General features: G+C 40.1%; 1 protein-coding gene across 11 annotated transcripts in view; it reads right to left on the bottom strand.

The window, feature by feature from the left end:
• Positions 1-17,890, bottom strand: part of GLI3 (GLI family zinc finger 3) — a 287,546-nt gene that overhangs the window by 100,834 nt on the left and 168,822 nt on the right. The gene's annotated exons all lie outside the window — the stretch shown is intronic.

Genomic DNA, 17,890 nt, shown 5'->3' with positions numbered 1-17,890 from the left:
AGTTTTGGACATACAAATCTCTCCCCTATTTCTTATGACATTTTTTCCTCCATGACTATTATAAAAAGATGTATTTCTTCGAGTATGCATAGCAGTTTAACAACATACATTGAACAGCTGCCAGCAACATCTACAGCACCGCAGATCCCACAGTATCGTAACTGTTGTTCAATGTTCACTTGTTATGACCACTGCGGCGTGAGATGCTATATATTTGATTATATAATCACTATTGAAGAATACAGTATGTCATTTTGTTTTGCTGTTTACAACTGCAACCACTGAAATCCTCATAAAAACACATGACTAATGACTTCTTATACTGGCAACTACCCCGCCAGTTAGTTTTTAAAAGTAAAAGAGGATGCATTACAAGTTCTCTTTTAAAGACAGTGAAAGTTAGAAATGAGCATATTACACTGGATAATAACTACTAGATGTAAACTGATTTTTTTTTTAACTAAATGGAGGAAACTGTCAAGAGACATAAAATAAAATATAAAAAGAGCCAGAAGTTCCTTTCACGTCAAGTAGAGAGTGCAGGTGGCTATGTCTGCTGTATGGGGCTGCAACAGGGGAGCCCAGAAAGGCCATTAGGCAAAAAGGAAACCCCTGTGCTTGGCTGGGGATCACATGACTGAAAGAAGTGGGGCTTACAGACATATAAACCCAGGGCCAGAGGCAAAGCGAGCAGTCTGGCCCTGCGTGCTGTGGGGTAAGGAGCTCCTGAGAGAGGGGGGCTTCAGGAAACAGGCCCATGGACACTTAAGCTACCCAGGGGAGCTAGACAATGTAGCTAAAGGGGAAGTATAGCTTATGGTGGGAACTGACCTGGACTGGGGGTAAAGTTTAGTTTGGAAAGTGGTTTGCTTATATTTGTGTTATGTTTAAGTTTTACACAGGAGGACTTGAGTTGTGGCTATGGGGGTGGTATGGAGGCCACAGAGGTGCCTGATGGGCACCCAGCTTTGAGCTTTGCCTTGGTCACAGATCCACAGAGGAGCCCAAGAGGGCAAAACCAGAGGGCTGAGGGGCTCAGAGCCCGAGAAGGCAAGATCAGGGCTGGGGCCCAGAAGCCAAAGTCCAGGGCAGTGGACCTCAGCTGAGAAGCATAGCCAGAGTAAGAGATCCAAGAAGGCCAAACCCAGACGAATGTCTGAGGCTTGAGGGACCAAGTGCTATGCTGATACTGATTGACACCCATGAGACCTGGGCATGGCTATGAGGGAGCTGGAGCCCAAAATTAATGCTCCTAAGGAGATTTAGTGCCCAAGGGCAAGACTGATGCAATGGGCCTGCAGAACACAAGATACATGAGGACTCTGGTGCAGCCTCCCACAATATTATACATTCTGTCAACACAAAGAGAGGGCACCTCAAGGAGCTGGAGTGGGGGAGTAGGTTGGCCATCAAGGGGCATCACAGTTGCGCTTTGTGCCAGATGTGTTATATAGTAACATATTTCTAATTATGAATAATAAAATACAGCAAATTATAAATACAAGTTTAAATTCTAGTGCACTTTCCTTTTATACAAATAGTTCTTCTCTTATGTTTTGTTTTTACACAAGATGCAACTATTGTACATAGTACAAGATGGTATAACTGTATTTACAAATTGTTCATATCTGATACCATCTCAATAGGACTGTGATGGTACATTAAGGCTGCTGATAGGTGTGATGGAATCTGATCCCCGATCCCAACATTTGCACCTCCTGCCATGCCACATGACCCTAACTTTCCCTTGTACCAGCAAGCAGAAAAGACAAGTACCCATCAATCAGCTGAATGCCAACTGGATTGGAACTGTACCAGGACCCAAACTGGACACAGTGCAGTCCCCACAATGATGAGGTGATTCTCAGCTGGGTCCAGAACTGCACTAGGGCTCCAAATGGTTCAGGTGCAGTCCCTGCCCAGTGATGATCAGCTAATTTTTGGCTAGATCCAGGACTGCACTGGAGCTTGGACTGGCCCCTGTTGGATGCCTGACAGCTGACAATCAGCTGATCATTGACTGGATCATAACCATACTGGGGCTTGAATAAGCACTGCTGTGCTCCTCGGAACCAGCCAATGGTCAGCTGCCAATCATCAGCCTCCAGGGACCACTGGGGCTGTTTGAATCCTGGTGCAGTCCCAGATCCAGCTGACAGTCAGCTGACTTTCATAATCCTGCCACACATTCAATTTAAGGTATGACAGAAATCAGCCAGAAAAATATTACAAGTTTCTTGTGTAATATTTTTGTGGCTGGTTTCCTTTTTTGCGGTGCCATTAATTTCCTGAACATGTATCTGGGTTACCATTGAAGACACGATTAGCAAACTAATTCTGTCTTAAGTGTAATATCTGGCAGTGGCTTAAGTAGGGACTGAATCCATAGGGTCCTCTAAGGGGTTACTGCTTTACTGGAAATAGTTACCCAGTTCATCTGCAGTATAATAAAAAAAGTTATGAAAAACTGGAAAAACGGGGTGCTTGTAGAGAGCCTTTTTTACAGAGACATGAATATGGCAGAGGTCAGTCACAGCCACATGCAGACTGCCAGGAGTCTATAAAACAGATAATTGTTCACAGTTCAGTCTTTGATGGACAGGTATTCACAGTAGTAAAACTAGCACCCATCTTTGAGAGGTCAGACCAAAAAATTAATACAAACACTCTCTCCTTTCTCTGCAGGTGGGCCTCCCACCTCAGGGTTTAAGTAAGTGGAAAGTGGAAAGACTGTGCACTTTCACTGTCACTGACTGCTGTAATACATACATGGATGGAGTGCTACCAATCTAGCAGGTCTCAGGATTCACTTTTATTGAAATGAAAGAAAGCAAACTTCAGAGGAACCATATTTTAAAATTTAAATAGTGGTTGTTAAAAATTAAGAAATACCAAACATCCTAAATTCAAATGAGGACAAATGGAGAGATCCTGTCTTTTCCTGCTCAAGCCTGGAAGGTCCTCTACAGCACAATTAGTGCAATTCTGCCCTACACTGGCACAGTGATGGCAGACCTCATTCTGAGGCCCCCACATCAGGGTGAGCAGATGTGCAACTACCAAATCGTGGGCAGCACAGATCTGCAGCAGCTCCATGCTCCGTGGTATGCAGCTGGGGTCTTGGGGAGCACTAGCTAGCCTTTCCCCTTTGTTACTTCTCAAGTAGGGGGAGGCATCATAGCTGGAGTGTAACTGTAAGTGCAACATACTCTGCTGCTGCTTTATTTCCCATCTCCCTGGCTATGGCAAGAATGGAAAAAACTTGCATAGAGGGACATACCCTACAATATTAGCAACCTCTGGGGCCCATTGAAGCCCCTTACATCAAGAGACTATATCACAAGAAAATATGAACCAACTGGGTTTTTTTTTCATTAATGACACAATAAATAGTTTTCAAACCAGTGTAAAATCGTAGGTTTTGGCAGGATATATATATTTTTAGCATTGTTAAAAATTGCACAACAATTTAAGTATTACCTTATTTTTAGAGAAATCAATATGGCTCCAGAATGGAAATTTTAATGCCAGCTTTTATCCTAAGTGTTTAAATAGGCCTTTCATGACTTCATTGAAAAATAAATTTATATTGAAAACAGCAAGTGATCTTTAACTACAGCACTGTAAATACAACACCAAGCTAAGGTTACAGACAGAACAATAATCTATCTCATAGAACAAAGCCTGTCAAGCAAGGGGAATGAAATATTATAACATAACCTAATTTATTATTGCTTTTTCATCCATCCTGTCATATTTCCAAAATGTCAAAGTTCAATCCTTGATATTTAATCATTTACCGGATTTTATTCAATGTAAGAACTGGGATCCATTACATAACTGTGGTATCAACAAGATCCATGCTTTTTCTTTGATATTAGGTCAATCCTGTATTGTTTGGAGAATTGAAAAAAAACCCATAAAACTTTGTATGGTTTCCTCTGTGAGTAATCTTCAGAAGAATGCCCCCAAAGCAATATTTTTTTTTTCTACTTGATCTTAGAATATACCAAACAATAAGAATTTCTTTGTTATTTCAGACAAAAGAAATCCTGTTTTAAAGCACAAGAGCTGAATATCTTTAGTAACATTTCCCATGTTAAATTATTACCCTATGTTCTTGCATACAACATGCCCCTAAATAAGACGTACACCTTTTTTTTGAAAGGCAGGATAAAACAAAAAATTACTTTCTTTGAAAATACTGGTAAGTAACTGGATGTTTCTGGATTTTCATGACTGTTTATTTATCTAAATAAAACACTACTGTTTATTTTTTATTGATTGTTGCCTCAGATCTGCAGGACTATATTCTGGGAGGCAGGCAAACAAGGCAAAATAACAATTGTGTTTAATATTTTAAATAAATTAATTTTGCCCACTGATAGCCCCTTTCATCTGAAAACCTCAAAGTGTTTTAGAAAGGGAAGTATTATCATTTCCTTATTATTCATGGGGGAAATGAGGAACAGAGAAACAAAGTGATTTTTTGGAGATAACATGAGATATCATGCATAGGACTGAGTAAAGAACCTAGGTTTCCTAATAATCAGATCCCTCCTCTGCTGTTAGTTAATCAACATTCTTCAGGAACAGACAGAAGAGCAGCTCCCTGGTCTAACTCAAGGTGCTTCACAGAAAGAGCAATGAGTTAGACCGATCCTCCTGACCCACAGATGCGGGAGGAAGGGGAATCTCACTCCAATTTGGAGCAAATCCAAGGAGAGAGGCTGTCTCTCTGCAGCCTCTTCCCCTAGCCCTGCCCCACCCCTGGCCTCTGGTGTTGTCTCAGGATGGGAGGTGAAGAGGAGGGAGGTCCATTCTGGGGTTTCCCCAGCCTGTCTGGGGGAAGCGGGGGGGGGGGGGGGGAGGGGGGTCTCTATTCCACCCCCCCCCCCCCCGCATGGCTGGACAAACACCAGAACAGACCTCTCTCCCTTACTTTCTCTTCCTCCCATTCTGAGACAGTACTGGGGCTGTCTTAATGAAGGCGTTCTGCATCTTCATTTAAATCCTCATACAATGATGGTTAATTTGTCACGCGATCAGAGCACTCTGCAGCCATGCTGTTCTCTTAGGGCATGGCTTTAGAGTGCTTTCAAGGGGCTGATTGCATGACAAATGTAATTTCTGTCTGTGCCTTGCCTGCCTTCCTGTTCAATATAAGTCTGGCATAAGGCTCAAACTCATGCCTCTGGAACTGTAGCAAGATGCCTTTGCACTCTCTACCACAGCACACCAATTAAATCTACAAAGGAGTTTATAACAAATTAAAATCTGAATAGCCATAAGATATTTGGACTTAGAAGCTCAACCAGAGTGTCTCCATTAAGGCTGATCTACCAGTCAATACACACATGTCTGTACACATCACTGATGAGCCCAAACTCACATTATTAAAAATATATATGATCGAGGTGAATGGCCTAGTACTTTAGTGCTCAACTCATCCAGCTCCAGAGGTCGGATGAGTGGTATGGGGTCAGTGTGTGGGACCAATCCAGCACATGGAGCTGCATCATCTGTAGCTCCCCATATTTGACAGCAGGATTAGACATTTCATAGATTTCATAGACATTCAGGCTGGAAGGGACCTTGACATTTGGCATTAGACATTTGGCAGCAGGATAAATGGCAGTAATATTAATTGTTGTGTCTCCAGGAGCCATGGCAATTAACACTGCCACTGTTCCCCCCTCAGATCTTGGTCACCCTGGGCTAGTAGAAAGGGACTGAATTAGGGCTGAAGACAACTAGGTTCTATTTTGGGCTCTGTCACTGATCTGCTTCTGCAGTCTTGAGCAAGTGATTTCACTCCCCTATTCCTCAGTTCTCCCATCTGTAAAACTTGGATAATTATACTTTTCTTTAAAAGTGCTTTGAGATGGAGGGAAGAACAGTCTGTATTTTGTTATAATTCAGTTTTTACTTTGTGAACTGGATTGTGTGGATAGTACCTCATACATTCTGGGAGCTACTGGAATTCTGGGAATCAATGCAAAAAATAATAAAATGAAAACCACAAAAATAAACCCCTCTGTTTGAGTCAAGGAAAGATGGGTTTGATTCATAATTTTTTAATTAATTAATTGCTTTAACTAACATGTTGTAGGGAACCAAAAGGGTTTTTTTTTCCACTTAACAAAAGGAAGATAATAAAAGTATGTGAGACTTCAGCTACAAATCTTAAAGCCATTTAGTTAAATACCTGTAGCAAAAGGTTACTATATTGCTTTCCTCTTCCTTCAATGGGAAGTGTTACATTATTTAGCTGAAGTTAAGATTTGGTTACATTAATCACAGCAGCAATTCTTATTCAGTGAATTAAGTGCTATTTTTCTATTGCTGAACTGCTTGCATACAGATCAAACTTTCCATATGTTTACATTACTGTTTGTAATTGTTCAATGAATAGTTCAAAACACAATTTTAATCTGTGGATTATTTGAAAATAGCTTGTAGTGAGTGCTCATTTGATTATTTGACATGTAGTAGGCACCATACCTGGTTCCCTGAGCATGCTCATCCATCACACATTTATACCAGAGTAATCTGACTTTAACCTGGAGTAAAGACGGAGCAGACACACAGTGTGCAGCTTTATATATGTGAAAATCACTCCACTTCAGAGTAAAGTTATCCCTCGGCAAATGAAGACTGACACTGCACCAGTGCAAGTTATACAGGCATGCTCATCATGGTTGCATCCACACAAGCAGGGGCATGTGTTTGCAGCAGCACAAATTTGTGCCGCTACTGTGTGCTGCAGTGCACACCCCTGCCCATGCACTTTGCAGTGGGATACATTGTCCCGCTGTTCTATGTGCTGCAGAGGGGATTGGCTGGGACACAAGGAGCCTCAGTGCAGGGCTAGCCGGCAGGAAATCCCAGAAGCAAGTTTTGCCCCAGAGCTGCAAATTAGTAGTGCGATGCATGGTTTAATGTGCAAGGCGTGCAGTTTGTGGCGCTACAAATCGCATGTGCTTGCACGTTTGGATCCAGCCCATGTGTCCAGAGCTTTAATCAGTTCCAGCCCAGGATGGCAAGGCACTGTAATAATGCTGAGGACAGCTACCTCTGGAGAGCTGGTCATATTACTGGTGTAATTTTATGCCAGGGTAAATACGCCAGGTGTTTACATATTATGTCAAACCGCATTGCCTCTTTTCTGGATTGACCTTCACATAATGCCCCTACTTCTGCTTGAAACAGATTCCTTTCATTCATTAATTCATTTTCATTTCTTAATTAACCAAGTCGTAGCTCTAGGTCTGATGCTTGTTTTCCTTAAATGCTACATTTAGAAGAAACATTGTTGGAGCATCCATTTACAATAACTGAACAACAACGAATGAGAACAGTGAATGAATATGAGGATGGCTAAGCCTTGGACCAGGTGACTTAGAGAAGTTGTAGAAACTCTATCCCTGAAAATTTTCAAGAGAAAGTTAGACAGACAAGTGACTGTCTGTCTGCCTAGGATGGTTTAGTAAGGGAGAGCTTGCCCTGAGCAGGGGGCTGGATTAGATGACCTCATGATATCATCATCAATTTTCCTATGATCAGTTGTTGTTCAGGATTTCAGTTCCTTCCTCTGATCACCTAACTTGTCTCTTGTTTCTTCAAATCGACCTCAGGTTTGTTGTCCTCACAAATTTAAGATCTGCAGCTAACTTTTTGTCTGTTCTTTTTCCTCACTGCATTACCCCTCTTCTCAACTCTGCCAGCAATACCAGCCATTTTGTCTACTTGTTGGCTTCTTACATCTCTCTCCCCAAACCACATTTACGTGCCTCCTTACACATTCTACTTGAAAAGGCCCACAAGGTCACAATCTTCCCTTTTTTCAAGACCTGCCTCTGTAGTGAAGCTTATAAAAAAACTCACTGCTTAATCGAAGGTAGGTGGAGGGCATTGTGGGTGTAGTTAGCAATTTCTTTATCCATAAAGATAAGGACTGCAAACATATTGAAATAGAATTGATTGTATCTATCTCCTGTTCCTCTTCATATGTCACTTGTCTTCTTAGACTGTGAGCTCTTCAGGAAAGAACTGTGTCTTTGTATGCATCTCTACAGCATTTAATGGACCTCTGATTTTTACTGGAGTCTCCAGATGCTACAGCAAGATAGATTAAAAAATAAAAATAATGGTGATTCCGTTACTCATACCTGGTAGTACATTACTGCTTGTATGGTTTTGCCTCACTTATTCATGCTGACTTCAATATACTACAAAATACTACAAGGTATATGTTTCCCAATCTGACCCAATGAAATATTTCTGAATTTATTTTCCTCACTCATCCATCATCTTCAGCTCATGGCCAATATTAAATCAAGAGTACTATTGCATCAATGTATGTGAGGCACAGATCTTGATTATAGACTTAAAATATACTCAAACCATGAGAAAATTTTCACATAAAATCAAAGAAAGTTTTTCTTCTATGTTCTTCTTCATGCTGTGTTTCACTACAACATATTGGGGGAAGGTGTGAAAGGTCTATGCTTTTGCCAGTGTTTGGAAGATACCATGTAATAATTAAATAATACAGTAACAAAATGTACACAGGTATTCGCACCCATGTTCCTCCAGCAAGGTTAGAAGTGCAACAGAAATTTTACAATGCACTAGGGCAGTGGTTCTCAATCTTTTTAGACTCAAGGCACCCCTGGATAGATGTGAGGTACCCCTTAGAAAATTCCAGCTCTTAGTTTTCACTCTTCTATGCCTACAGAAAAATAATACAGCAGTTTTCCTGTTGCAAAGAACTCAAAAAGACCACAACTATGGATTTCTATTTGAAACCTCTGGGTTTATCTTGTGAATCTGGTTTGTAAACTTAACAACACTACATTGTGTGGCACTTCAAGGCACACTTGAAAGAAACCTGTTGCACCCTGATTGAGACTAGGACTAGTACATGCATGATATAATTGAATATGCAAATATTATACACTTCTGAGGTTCTCATGTGTTCACCATCTCCTGATGGGTTTAACCAGCATGTCACAAACATATTAATACGTGGCCATTTATAAATATCATCTGCTTTGCCCCCCAGAAAAAGAGTGGGTCAAAGAAATGTCACCTGCCTTTTCACACAGATTCCTGTTAAGCCAGCTAATTGAATAAACATTCATTTAACATTTGCTCCTATTTCACTAATGCAGCAGGAGAATGAGAAGAATTTTATTCCCCCCCCTCCCTTCTCCTGGAGTGCCACTGGCCGTTATCACAGTGACTAATGTGCTGTATATGGCCATTATAGTCTTCAACTCTGAAATTACACCCAGGATGAACGATAGGGTCTGCCTGTATGCTGATTGGAGTTGGATGATGATTGATTAGAAGAAAGTGGGACTACGTAGCCATGCAAAAAACGCTGCACTAAACCACAAGCTTAAACACTAAAGAACCTTTCACCAGTGGCTTCACAGCTATTAGATGTTTTCATATTAACAACATTTCTCACATCCAGGTTTGTGCATTTTATCTTTATTCTTTCAAATCCTGAAATTGCTTGGATAAGAGGGTTTTTTATATATATATATATATATATATATATATACATTTCTAAGAGCAGCCTGAACTTTTAGGGGAAATTGAAGAGGCTTTGTGTCAAGTACAGCTAAATCCAGCCTTTCTATATCAAACCCCTGCTAGAAAATTACTGTGCAGATGATAAGGCTGAAAGATATAATAAAAAGTGACTCTACTCAATTTACACTGCAATATTGGTATGACTGAATATTTTTCATTCAGGTGACTGATAAAATCGCTAAACTGTATTGCAGATAAATAAAGGAGGCTTCTGTCAAGAATAAACACCATTAATCATGAAGTCTCACCCTCTGAGTGGCTGTGCTATGCATCTGCACAAATGCACCATCACAAGTGGCATGCGACCTGGTGCTAGCTTGCTTTCCCCTGTTCTCTAGTGACGCTGTCTTTTTAGAGAAACTTTTATTTTTCCCAATTTATTTATGACATTTGAATGTGTGACCTTTTCCACTAAATTTTATAAGCAACTTGCAATTAGACTTCAATGTTCTAATGCTTAGTTAAAATCGACCTCCTGGGACAGATTCAGATCTTGGCTGTATTGAAGTAAATTTGGTGTTATAGTGGGCTTGCACCCAATTATACCGGAGTAAATAAGGTTCTAACAACTTGAGAACTCAAACATGGAGTAGACTTTTGTCCTTTCCCTCCATAAATCTTCCAAATTATAAGTACGCAGTAATCTATTTTTTGCTAGTTTGCATTACTGTGATTCACTGTTTCCAAAGAGAACACAATAATCTTTTTTTGAGCATCTAATTATGAAATGTCTTAATAAGGCAAATTTACCAAATAACAGTGTTAACGGCTTTTCTTTCAAAGGGTCATTTACATGATAAAATTGAATGTGTGCTTAAGATATCAAATCCCTCTCCTGCATGATCATATGAAAAGGAAAATCAGACAACTCAGTAACATTTTTGTAACCTGTTTCAGAGCAAGTGATGATTCAGTAGTCGCCATGTTATTAAACTGGAATGAAGAAGTGCCCTACACACTAATGAGGTTAAAAAATGTAGTTAGGTCTTCATGTTAAAGGCACTTAGCAAGCAGTTTGCTTGGCAAAGACCAACTGCGTGTTGGAGTTGAGGACTAATCACACGGGCAGGAATCAAATCGACTGGAAGAATTAGGAGACTTGTGGCCCCGAGGAATGTAATTCATGCAGAAAAGCAGTTGTCAGAGCGAAGCCAGGGAACCGCGTGGGAAGAAAGCAAAATAAACAGCTCAACAAAGAAAACAAAGACACTCCAATAGTGGCTTTTCTAATGCTTGAGTACACTGAAACTTCAGTTGATGCAGATGACAAAAACCTCATCAAAGAAGACCCCTTTACAAGCAAATACACCAGTGAATGGTGTGCCAGTTCAAAAACACTCAGAAAATGCCTCAAGGTATTTAAAAAAAACAACCTTGAAGTTTTCTATATACAGAAGGAAAAAGGAAGAAAAAAACCCACAACAGCTAGGCATTGCGATGCTAGGAGAAGAGTTGGGAGTGATTTCTATAATTACTTATGATTTATCGTTCTGCTGTGCATAGATCACAGACAGTCTTATGCACAGAACAGGAGGCAGACTGAATACAAACAGCCACTCCCGCCTCTGTGCACCCTTACTCATTTGAGGAGAAAATGCATGGCTATTCTGAGTCCAGCAGTTTGAGGACCCGCTGCCGGTATCAAACAAGGTGATTGCTCTGCTGAAGTAAAGAGATCAGAATTTGATTCTTAACCTAGGCAAAACTGCCAATGTGTTTATGGAAAGTTTTCCTTGTGATGGGGCTTCAGGACTGAGCTGTAAAAGGAAAACCTAACTTCAAAATCAGGTTTTGAAAATACCATTTTCACACACGTAAATTTTTTTTTCAAAAGCTATTGTAAATGAATGTGGTGTTTCCTCCATATCGTGTGCAACTCGTTTTGATGTTTCAAAACTTCTAGAGTACTTGGCTTCTTACTGAAATCTTTCATAAAGCATCCTTCTCCCCAATTCATTTATCACTACTGATTTTTATAAGCCAGCTATATATTAGGCTTGAGAATGCTGTGCTTATTATTATTTCAACAAGTCTGAGCTTCTCTTCTTCCCTTACCTATTTCCACTAAGGTTATAGAGAAGGCATTCTTTATTCTAGCGGACTGCCTGAAAAGGCTCTCACATTACCTCAAATGAACATGGTCCTCAATGTCTGCTTTGTGATGCTGAGTAACATTTTCTTTTTTCTATTTAAAAAAATGCTTTCATTTAAAGCACCTAAAATAAGTCACATCCACAAGACTAAGCAACAGGGATTTTTGTTTTAATTCAAATTTTACATGCCATAATGGGCACTGGAGATACTAAAAAGAAAAAAAAAAAGACACCCAGAAGCGTTCAAAAGTTAAATTCAGTTACTGAAATACTAACATTACTTATCTTAAATTTTCTACTGAAATGTTTTAGTGGTAAACAGAAAATTTTACTAGAATTTTAATATTAAGGGACCACAATCCTGGCAGGAAAGGTGATCTTAGGTCTCAGCATTTTAAAAAATTTTTTTTAGTTCAGTACTGGATTTGCTTCTTGTTTCTTCATTGGAACCAGTAGACAGCCCAAACTTAATATTTACTATAACGCAAACTAGTGACTATGTTAAATACAGAAAGGTTCCAAACTATAAATTCTCATACTAAGTCACAGACAAATTTAAGAATATGTATATGTATGTATCCATGATTGACAATCCTGGGAATGTAAGCGGTTTGTGAGGGGGTGCTTCACTTTCAGCACTTCCAGTGCATTTATGGTTTCTAGTTTAGCAGGAGCTGGTGCATTGATATGACAGGTTATTACTAAAATTGAATGGGCAGGGTTGCTCTCCTTCCACAAACAGTCTATTTGGGAAGCTACAGGAAAATGTCTCCCATCTCTCCAGAGGAAATCTGTGATGATAACTATGAGAATGCAGGAAACGGTTATTTTGTAGATCAACTGAGTAGGGTGCTAGTGACTCCATATGTGTTCAAAACAGCCAATTACATTAAAGACTATCTTCATTGGGGGGGGGGGATCTACAAATAACCATTTCCTACTTTCTCATAGGTTATTACTTCATTCAGCCACCATTTTTTGTTTTTTGCAATATAGCTCCAAATTTCACACCTAATACTTGCTTTCCTTTGATTCTCTTCCTATTCCCACGTAAACTGTGTGTAAGATCCATTTCTGGATCTGTAGACTTAACTCCAGACAGATATATACCAAAGACATTGTAGAAGAACAACCCAGTTCCTGAGACCTACTGATTTGGAGCACAGCCTAAATGAAACAGAAAATAGCTGACCAAGGCACATGGATCCCATAAGATCAGAATTCTGACTCAGAATATGCATGGAGGACTGAAACGTCAAAGCCTACACTACTCTCCCTGAAAAAACAAGCAAATATATTCCTACCACTCTGCTTCTATGCAGACCTGAGCCACGCAGCAAATTGCAGGTATAAAACTCTACATGTATCTAAAACCAATACATAAAGAGATGTATGCTTAACAAATATATTATGTATGTAGAGCTTTTTGTGTGTGTTTATAAATCTAGACATTAGTCCTCATTTACACCTTCTCTTCCTTGAGGAAAAGTTCGAACTGAACTCAATTTGTGTTCCAAGGCTACAGGAAATGACATGTCTTTTGGAGAGGAGCTGGGGGGGAGTGGACTAAATGGCGAAAAGCTATGACAGAATGTAAGGAATGGAGGAAAATGCTCCCTATTTTTTCACAGCAGATATTCCCTTCACTTGCGTTTCCACCACTTTATACTTACCCTCATTACAGGATAGATTTTTCAGTTCACAGCATAGCAATCTTACTAGTACGATTAAAAAAAATAAATAAAGCCGAGACTGTATGTTTCAGTTCTCTTTGAAGCAAGACTTAACGTGAGTGGAAGCATTGTACTGCAAAAAAAAAAAGTCTGTCACAGTCCAGTACCTCACAGGCCACTGCAACAGGTTTGACAGCAGCCTCTATAGAGTTGGCTTGCTTTCGGTTCACTGAACGTGAATACCACAGTCAATATCTGCTCACTCGACTAATACTGCTGACTACAGCACAAAGAACACAGGAATTTTGTCCAAGAAGCCACAGGCTCAGAGCCTCTGAATATGCACTATATTTAGAGCCTGCATTCTTTGCAGTTGATAACCAAATGAGATATTAGATACTTCAAACAGTATAAATATAGTATTGTGGTTATTCTACATATTTTGCTATATGTGTTTATATGTTACATGGCAGTAATTACCTACTGATGGAAAATTTTCCCATTGCATTTTGTGGAAATACTTTTTACTCAAATTTCCTCTTTCACCTTCCAGCTTTTTAGAATCCTGAGACCCAATTCTGATGTCATCTATATTTGTATGTGTTTGGGGTAGCTTAGAAGTCCATGACAGATCCAGAGAAAGCCATCTAACTTGTACAAAGATACAGACACATGCACATCCAAGTACACACACAACACTCAAAGCACTCAAGGTAATTCCTCATTGCTCCAGTTATGATATTTGAAGTTGCTTATTTTGTTTCCAATATTTCCTAATTCAGACTTGTTTGCAAGCCTGTCTTTGGAACTGAATCTTATTGGTTGCCTGAGTTTCTACCTAGAAACAGCACCAAACTGCCCTGATGAGGTAATGCAGCTAAGTGGCACTGTTGTCCAAAGGTAAGACTGCCATCTTCACAGAAAATGTTGATAAACATAGGAGGAGCTTCCAGTAAAAAAAATATTTTGGATTATGCTTTATTATATTTATTTCATTTGTACAGTAAACTAGAAGTCTTTGCTAATCTGCTCTTGGGTCTAGTCCAGACAACAGATTCTTTGTGGGAAGGCTGGCCAAGAAGGATCGCATCCTACAACTCCCTATTGACAGCAAAGGATTTTCCCTTACTCTCCCCACTTTATACCCATTCTCTGGCAGCACTATTACAAAGCCATGCAATCCTAGAGTCTAACTGCACTGCTTAGCAAATGGGACATCAAAGAAGGTATCCCTCCATCCCACACACCTTAAAGTGTGAAAATGTACCAGAAAGGCAAATGTAAAGCCCAAAAATGTAAAAGAAAGGCAGGAAAACAAAAGAAAAGATCTGCTGAGGGGCAGACTTTAGAACAGTTCCAGTCCACTGGAATGGAAGATAAGAAGAAAAATGACCAGATGATTTTTTGTTTTCAGTTTTATGTCATAAATAAAGCAAGCAAGCAAATAACTGAAAAATTTGGGGACACTTTTCATCATGATTTTCTGGGGGAAAAAAATAGTGGATTTTTTAAACAGGTCTTACTTATATTTATTTAAAACAGTAGAAAATCCAGTAGCCTAAATTAAAGTGAATTTGGATTTAGAACTCCATTTCATCTAAGATTTGTTTCCTAAGAAAATGAAATGTTCAAATAAGCCTTTAGTATCCTTTTTCAATGGCCCCTGTAAATGTGGTTGCATTATCTAGCACAAATGAGGCGCATCTTTGGGAACAGAAATGAGTGAGCAGAATTTTTTAGCTATCGCTAAAGTTACAAAAAACATTTAATTCACCATAAGTTGAAAAAAACAGCTGTATTTAAAATACTTACCCAACTGCAGGCAGGGAGAGTAATATCCTGAATGTGGGCACTAAAATGTGTCTCTCTCACACAACTGTCTCTTTACAAGGGAAGTAAAAATCCCTCAAAACCTCGACTCAAATCCACACTACCAAACATAGATGAAATAGTCTGCTTTTCCAAACTTTCCATAGGCTTTTAGATTCTCTTTAAAGAAGTGATCTGTTTTTGAGCCTATTCTGCAGGTGTGCCTGCAAATGAGGATTTATGATCTGTAACTTTAGGGGAACTGCATTACTAAACACGCAACTATAACTACACAAAACACTGATTCACTATTCTAAATGATGCAACACTACACTGAAGTGGGAGACCACAACTCCAGTCTAGACTCAGGCTTCCTCTCTCCTGATTTTAAAGGCCAGGCACTAGAAAAAAACTATCTCCTGAGTCTGTATGTGTAGGATGTAGTCCTTGTTACTCTGTATCACAACTGCTGGCAATTGACTTAACTGATTACTGACCTTCCATTCCTCTAAACAACAAAACTAAATCTGTGGATTGCTTACATCAGGACTGTACAACTAGCAGCTGGTAAGCTGCAAGCCGCCCACCAGGGGTTAATGTGTGGCCCAGCTGCCACTCCACCCATTGCTCCATGTTCCCCTTCCTCCTTCACCTTATGGTTCCTATCCTTGCTTCTGCTAGCAGGGCAGGGAGGGGGCCACTGCTAGCAAGTTGGGGGAGGGAGCTGAGCTGCAAGCACCATGTGCTCAGCAAAGAGGAGAGCCAGCCTACCTGTGTTGCTTGCTGCAGGTGGGCTACTTGCAGGTGGGCTACTTGTACGGTGTGCTGCTTGGAGGAAGCCAGGCTGCCCACGCAGCAGGGTGGGCTGCCCTCATGATACATGGAGCTAGGAGAGGGCACCTGTCTGCATGGTGGAGGGGAAGGGGAAGAACTGAGGTGCATATGGGGTAACAGCTGGGCTGCATATGGGGAAAATCAGGGCTGCACACTTGAGAAAGGGTGGACTCAGGAGGACAGCCCTGACAACGTGTGGATACTAGGTCTGTGGCCTGAACTGCATGCAGTCCCTGGATGCCCAGAATTTGGTCAGCCATGACTTATATTCTCAGCCACTGTATCTGACAAACTGTTGATTCCTGCTTCCCTCCAAGGAGTCCATCCATGTGACTCCTTTCTCCATGCTGCCCTTTCCCATCTTCTCTGGCTCTTCTTGACACCAGCCGAAAGGCCCCAATCCCAAATACGAGCTTCTTTCTTACAAGCAAGCTTTCCCTTGCTATAGACATCTTCTTATGACTAGACACAGTACTTTCTCCACTTTGAGAAAGAGACTTCTTTGACTGGTTCCCATGTAACATAAGAACTGTCCCTTTTTACTCTTTGCAGATGGCATTTCAATGTCCCAGTTACAGTCACCCTTCGATAGATCAGTTGCTACTCATATTTCCTTCTTTTCTGGTTCCTGAATGTCCCAGGAAATCTATTCTAAGCTATGGAGCAGTTAACGCAACATTCACTAGACTGGGTATGGCTTCCATTCCCATGATGGAAAGACACCCACCCAGCTGAAAAACTACTTGACAAACTCTGGTCTAGAGTCATGACAGCAGGTATTATAATAATTCTGATGGAGAAAAGCCCTGAGAAACTGAAGTAGTAAGGAAGAACCAAAAGAACGGAGATGAAGGGATCAAGGAAATCCAAATTTCCTCCTAACCCCCTACCCCCCCACTCCGAAAGCATTGTTTGTTTTACCAAATGTACATTATGAACCAATTCTCTCAAGGCCCTCGGATGTGGAACTACCATTGAATTACACGGAGCAGATTCCATGACAATGCATAAGACTGGTGTAATTTGGAGCACCTGGGCATGATTTCCCACTGCCGTGCACCTACTATAATCTTTATGTCTGTACAAATTAGACATAACATAACCATGTTGATTTCTGAGTCATAGAAAAATAAGGCTAGAAAGGAGCTCGTGTCATCCAACCAGCTGCTCAAGGTAGGATCATCTATTTCTAAACCATCCCAGATAAATTCTTGTCTAACCTGCACTTAAAACTTCTAATGACCAAGATTTTATTAAAACCTCTTTAGGTAATCTGTTCTAATACTTAATATCCTCACTGCTAAAATGTTTTCCCTGACATATAACCTAATTCTCCCCTGTTGCAATTTTATGCTGTTATTTCTTGTCCTGTACCATGCTGACACAGAGTAAATGATTGCCATTCTCTTTATAACAACCCTTTTTCCATCAGAAAAATGCTACCCAGCCTTCTCTTCTCTAGACTAAATAATCCCAACACTTTCTACCTTTCCTCATATATCATGTTTTCAATATATCTGATTTTTGCTGGTCTCATCTAGACTTGTTCCAAGTTGTCCACATCTCTGCTTAATGGTAGTGTCCAAAAATGGGACACAGCCTCACCAGACCTTTAACAAAGTGGAAGAATCACTTCTTATAACTTGCATGCAACACTTGTTAATATATCCCAGTATGGTATTAGCCTTTTTCCCCCAACTATGCTACACTGTTGACTAATTCAGTTTGAGATCCATTATAAGCCCTAAATCCTTTCTGCATTACTACAGCCTTCTCAGTCATTCCACATTTTGTATTTATACACTTGATTATTCCTTCCTAATTATAGTGCTTTAGCACTTATCCTTATTGAATTTCATCCTATTTATTTTAGAC

This window comes from Alligator mississippiensis, chromosome 5 (assembly GCF_030867095.1).
Source record: "Alligator mississippiensis isolate rAllMis1 chromosome 5, rAllMis1, whole genome shotgun sequence".
Lineage (NCBI taxonomy): Eukaryota > Metazoa > Chordata > Crocodylia > Alligatoridae > Alligator > Alligator mississippiensis.
This window is presented reverse-complemented; position numbering and strand designations above follow the sequence as displayed.